This window comes from Hemiscyllium ocellatum, chromosome 25 (assembly GCF_020745735.1).
Source record: "Hemiscyllium ocellatum isolate sHemOce1 chromosome 25, sHemOce1.pat.X.cur, whole genome shotgun sequence".
Taxonomy (NCBI): domain Eukaryota; kingdom Metazoa; phylum Chordata; class Chondrichthyes; order Orectolobiformes; family Hemiscylliidae; genus Hemiscyllium; species Hemiscyllium ocellatum.
Window position 1 is genome coordinate 50527759 of NC_083425.1, and position 6353 is coordinate 50534111.

Sequence of the window (6353 nt, forward strand, 5' to 3'; positions counted from 1 at the left end):
CAGTCTTCCCATGGGACAATCCTTCCATTCGGGAAATCCGTCTGGTGGAGTTCTGAATCACTGCCTCCTTCCTTGCCAAGGGAGCCAGACCTGCACACATTACTCCAGATGTGGTCTCACAAGTGTTATGCAATTGGTGTCTTTATTCCCGTACTCAAACCCCCTCCCCACAAAGGCTAGCAGACTATTTGCCTGCACTGTCAGTTACTTATGAACAAGGACATCTAGATCCCTGTGGATATCAAAACTTCCTAATCTCTCATCAGTTAAGTAAAACAGCAAACTTTGTTTTAATTGGCACCCTATGACCTAGCAAGCTCGACAAACCGGCAAAGATTATACACCTCAAATAACTATTATTTTGTCCAATTATTACAGCTTTTTAAAAATTTATTTGCTTCAATGCAACAAACTTGTGGTTCAATTGAATGGCCACATGAAATATTAACAATTAATTCAATTTCAAGTCAATTTCTCTTCAAATAGCACAATGTACAAGTAGTCACTTGAGTGAGAAAGCCCTCTGCCAGTTAATTTTATTTAAGTGCTAATAGAGTCACAGAATCATAGAGATGTACAGCATGGAAACAGACCGTTCGGTCCAACCTGTCTATGCCGACCAGATATCCCAACCCAATCTAGTCCCACCTGCCAGCACCCAGCCCACATCCCTCCAAACCCTTCCTATTCACATACCCATCCAAATGCCTCTTAAATGTTGTAATTGTACCAGCCTCCACCACTTCCTCTGCCAGCTTCATAACATCTTTCTGATAGGAAGGAGACCAGAATTGCACACAATATTCCAACCTTGGCCTAATCAATGTTCTGTACCTCACTCAATGCTGTAAACAGTGATGTGTATACTCCTGTGTTATGTTTCTGTTACTTAATGTGTGTTTTTACATTGATTGTGTTGGCCACTTGATCAACTAGCATGCTCCTGGTCCCATAGGTGCTGGTAAATAAAAACTTTGCTGTCCTACGTACCTCTGTTGTATCAAAGTGGATCACTTCACACTTATCAACGTTATATTCCATTTGCTGTGCTCCCGCCCATATACACAGCCCTGTTTAAATCTCCTTGAAGCCTTCCTTTCCCAATGAGGTTTATTTCTGCCAGTTTAACATCAATTGAATTGTAGTGGTGTATTGTTTAAATCACAGCTGATAAAAACAAAAGGGTTTTTAACTTCTATAATACACATTCCAAAAGATGCAACTGAATTTATTCAATTAATACACATATGTTTGACCAAAAATTAAACGTTTGCACTGACAAATAACAGGCTATAATGGCTAAAAGAAAAACCCTAGAAAAACTGTAGATGTTGTAAATCAGAAACAAAAACAGATAGTTCTGGAAAAGCTCAGCAGGTCTGGTAGCATTTGTGAAGAAAAATCAGAGCTAAATCAGGGACCCTTCCTCAGAAAAGGCTGTAATGGTTGCTTAATTGTGTGAGCTCCTCTGATTTAAGGATTTATTTGGCTGTAGGAACTATCATTCACCATTCCAGGGGAAAGCAGTGAGAGGGGTTCTATTCTCTGGAAAGAGTGAGAGGGGTTCCTCCAGACAGACCGAGTGGGACTCAAAGAATAGTGCTATAGAATGTCTGCTGAATCCTTATGAAATGAAAAAGCCTTTACCTGTAGGCCCTGCATTTCCATAATGCAGTGTCAAAAGTCAAACCGCTTCAGACAGAATGGACAGCTGGCCGTTCTCCATGATCGAGACCGTCATATTGTCATATCTCATTCACTGTTGAAAACTTGCAGTAACCCTTCATTCGTGTAAAAGCCATAATTTATGATGCATATTCCAGTTTTGTCTTACTTTGGTAGATTCCCACAGAGTTTTGTATCTTCTGCAAACATGGGAATATTACATTTGGCCCCAAATCCAAATCATGGCTCTAGATTGTGAACAGCTCGGGCCTGAATATGATCCTGGTGGTAGCTGACTATCCACAGTGGAGTACTATTATCAGGCATTTCAGATAAGCCAGGCCAGTATGTGACATTTCCCGGTTACACTGCTATGTTTACCCTTTATTGTTGGGTAACCACAGATTTACATTTGACTAAGCCACAGTTCACTGAGGAAATCATTTTTCTGTCCATCTGTAGCACTGTTTCCCTCTCACCATGGACCTCTCTCTAACAAAGATCCCTACCCTGCTCAGTGTCCTCCCTCACTACTGCCACCTAGTACTGGACGGTCCATTAATAATGTTTGATTTGATTGATTTATTTATTGTCACAAGCATTTTGTTACGAACTACAGTGAAAAGCGCTGTATAGTACCAACCTCCCAGCGCCATCTTAAAACGTCTTTCAGGTATTTGCAGCAAAGGTCACTGACCAAAGGTTATGATTGGAAGAAAGTAAGAAAGTCCAGGTTCAAGTCCCACCTATCACCGCCCCCCCCAAAAAAAACCATGTCTGAACAGATTAGAGATATAGATATATACAGCACGGAAACAGACTCTTCACTCCAACTTATCCATGCTGAGCAGACATCCCAACCTAACCTAGAGCCATTTGCCAGCATTTAGCCCACACCCCTCTAAACCCTTCCTATTCATATACCCATCCAGATGCCTCTTAAATGTTGCAATTGTACCAGCCTCCACCACTTCCTCTGGTAGCTCATTCCACCCTCTGTGTGAAAACGTTGCCCCTTAGGTCTCTTTTATGTCTTTCCCCTCACACCTTAAAACTATGCCCTCTAGTTCTGGATTCCCGCACCTCAGGGAAAAAGAACTTATTTATTTATCCTATCCCTCATGATTTTATAAACCTCTATAAGGTCACCCCTCAGCCTCTGACGCTCCAGGGAAAACAGCCCCAGCCTGTTCAGTCTCTCCCTTTGGCTCAAATCCTCCAACCCTGGCAACATCTTGATTAAAAATATCACATAACTGGAAGATGAAGAAGGAACTTTGTTCCTGAAACACCTCACCGGAAAATGTCTTCACACATTCACCTCAGGGAGGGGAGGAAGCGTGTTTGCTGTTCTGTGCCACATATGAACTTTAGAAGAGGATTTATAATATTCTTCGGTGGAGATAAAGTACCACTTGATTGTCAACAATCAACTGAAGTTATACAAGACCACACCTAGAGTACTGGGTACAGATTTGGTCTCCCAATCTAAATAGGATACACTTGCCAGAGAGGGAGGTGTAATAGACTCATGCTGGGAATGGCAGGATTGTCCTGTGAGGGAAGATTAGTTCAACTGGGCCCGTATTCACTCAAGTTTCGAAAAATGAAAAGGATCTGATTGAAAAGTATGAAGTTCTACAGGACTGTACATATTACATGTCGGGAGGACATTTTCCCTGATTGCGGAGTTGAGAAGCAGGGGTCACAGTCTCAGTGTAGGCCTCATTTAGGAATGAGATGAGAGAAAAATACCTTTTCTCCAAGGTAGTGAACCTGTGGAATTCTCTACCACAGAAGGTTGTGGAGGTGATCACTGAATATATTCAAGAAATATAGTATTTTTTAGATTTTAAAGGTGTCATCAGGTATGGAGAGAAAGTGGGAATATGGTAGTGAGGATCTGGATGAGTGGTGCTGGAAGAGCACAGCAGTTCAGGCAGCATCCAAAGTGCAGCGAAATCGATGTTTCGGGCAAAAGCCCTTCATCAGGAATAAAAGGTCAAGGATCAGCCATGATCACTCCTGATCCTAGTTTCTCCTGTATTCAAGCAAAGCGATTCAAATCGAGGCCTCATTAACCTTTGCCCTTTGGCCATCTGCCCTCTGCTAGCTAGATGCCAATAACAAGCAGTAACATTCGCCAGGTTGTGTGAGAACAATGGAACCAAAATGATGGAACAAATACCTGTCACACACTCCCAGTGACACAATGGGCAGGTTCCAGGGCACACTTTTAACAGTATTCCTTGAAGCCACATTGAAATTCTTTCTGCTAAGTTGCAGCTACGGCTTGAACAGAAGGCAAAGTAGCATATACCATAAAAACTGACTGTAAATTCTGTGCACTAATTGCTGCTCACTGGAGAGGATATCAACCCACAAACCTCCTCTGGGCCTTCCTCCGAGTGCAATGATGTATGAGCTTTCACTTTTTTTTCGGATGCATCAACAACAAAACAACCTCCCTGTGTATGACATCGTTAATGGAGTAAAACTTCCTGATTTACTTCATAGGACCATTATCAGTTAAAAACTGACACTGAGCCAATCAAGATACAAGTGATCAAAAGCTTTGATTGGGAGTGGGTTTTAAAGAGTCTTTTCAAATCTTGCCGTCTACTTGTGCTGAGTAAATCCAATGCCTATCATTCTTCTAAGCTTCCTCTCAAGTCCAATGGCACTAGTTTTAAAAACTATGCATTAAAAATGCATATTTTAGTAAGAAAGTGACTTCTAGACCATCAGTGAAGCTAGCTCATGGTTCTGTATGGTTACTCATGCAGAGTGGTCGAGGCACTTTTATTTCAAATGATATATCTTGGGATAAACATATTTTCAGCTGTTCTAAAAAAAACAGCACAGTGTTACTGGAATGCTAGTTAATGGAAGGAGAGTAACACAATTACTCTCACAAAATGCTGGTTGAATGAATTCAAATTCACTTTACTGTCACATATATTCACATGAAAAGATTACAAGTCACCACCTACAGCGCCATTTTAGGTACACAGGTACAGATTCTTCAGCACAAGTTCTCAGGAAATAAATTAGAAAAATAAAGAAATGAAAGTCCAGCATTACAGACTTTTGTGCCATCTTACATCCAAAATTATAAAATCGTAGGACTAAATTAGAAAAATGATGAAATATAAAGCTCAGAATAACTATCCTTCCAAACCAGACCATGCCAGGCCTCACCTCATGTTCAGGCCTGGAGACAGCTCTGAGGCTGGGAGTTCACACTGAGGCCGGGAATCCACACTGAGGCCGGGAATCCACACTGAGGCTGGGAATCCACACTGAGGCCGGGAATCCACACTGAGGCTGGGAATCCACACTGAGGCTGGATATCCACACTGAGGTTTGGTATCCATGCTGAGGTTTGGTATCCATGTTGAGGCCGGGGATCCATACTAAGGCTTGGAATCCACGCTGAGGCTGGGAATCCACACTGGCATCACCTCAAAGCTCCCCACACACTAGGCCTTGTAATCACATGGTCTGCTATTACATAATACCCATTGCTAGCCACTAACAGTGCCCATTAGCAGCCATTCATTCTCTTAGACTGACTGTTACCCACTCCTCTGTCTGTCAAAACACTTGTCTCACTTTTTGGGCTCTATCTCCAACTATCTTTTACTCCTTAACCCCTCTCCCTGCCCTATCCTTTGCACAAAAAAACAGCTTTTTCCTAGTTATTATCAGTTTTGAGGAAGGGTCACTGGAGCCAAAACATTAACTGTGATTTCTCTCCATACATGTTGCCAGACCTGCTGAGCTTTTCCAGCAATTTCTGATTTGGTTTCTGAGTTACAGCATCCAGAGTTCTTTCAGTTTTCATTACATCAATGTCTGATTAATTTACCTTGAAGCAGGTATCATATGGTTGATTAGGTGACATGAAGGTGGCAACAGCTGAGTAAGCTAAGACTGAGGTCAAAGTTTTTTTAAATCCAGGAGATAAGCCTCTTTCCAAAGTGAAGCAAACCAATCCGAATGGGTAATTGATCAAACCAGCCAAGGGGGCTGCAATGTTTGTAATCCGTGATTCGCCATTCGTCACATCAATCATTTCCTGGAGACTGGACAATGCCAGGCCTGAACACACAGCTTGCTAATCTGGGAAAAGAATACAGTCAGTTCTGATATAGCGTGTTAGTTCTGTTCCCATATGATCCCACATTATAAAAAAATCATGTAATAGCTGCACCATTTAAAACACTGGGACCAGAATAGCATTATAGCCAACACAGTTTGTGTTCTACAAATAATGGTCTAAATTATTCAATCGCATTATAGCCAGTTCGCATCGTGGAAACGTGCATTGTAGTAGAACCGACCATATAAGAAAGTCTGCCTGGGTAGGCCTCAGTCCCTAATAGGGTGCCAGTTTGCCTGGATGGCCACCAGTCAGCACCTTGTTACATTTCCCTCATCAAATTCAACGATGGGGAAGATCAGGTCGGGTGTAAAAGGGCCATCGCCCATTTTGCAGTAAAGACCTAAGTCTAATTTCTAAGCCAAGGCAAAAGGGAAAAACAGTAAAACATGGAAGTAACTGGTGCTGGTCCTTGCAATGTAAATGGCTGATAGATATGCTAATAGCTAGAGAGCATCATCCATGTTGTCAGGTGATATTATCACATACAGCTAGCACTTGAAAGAAGGAGGTTCTAATGGAA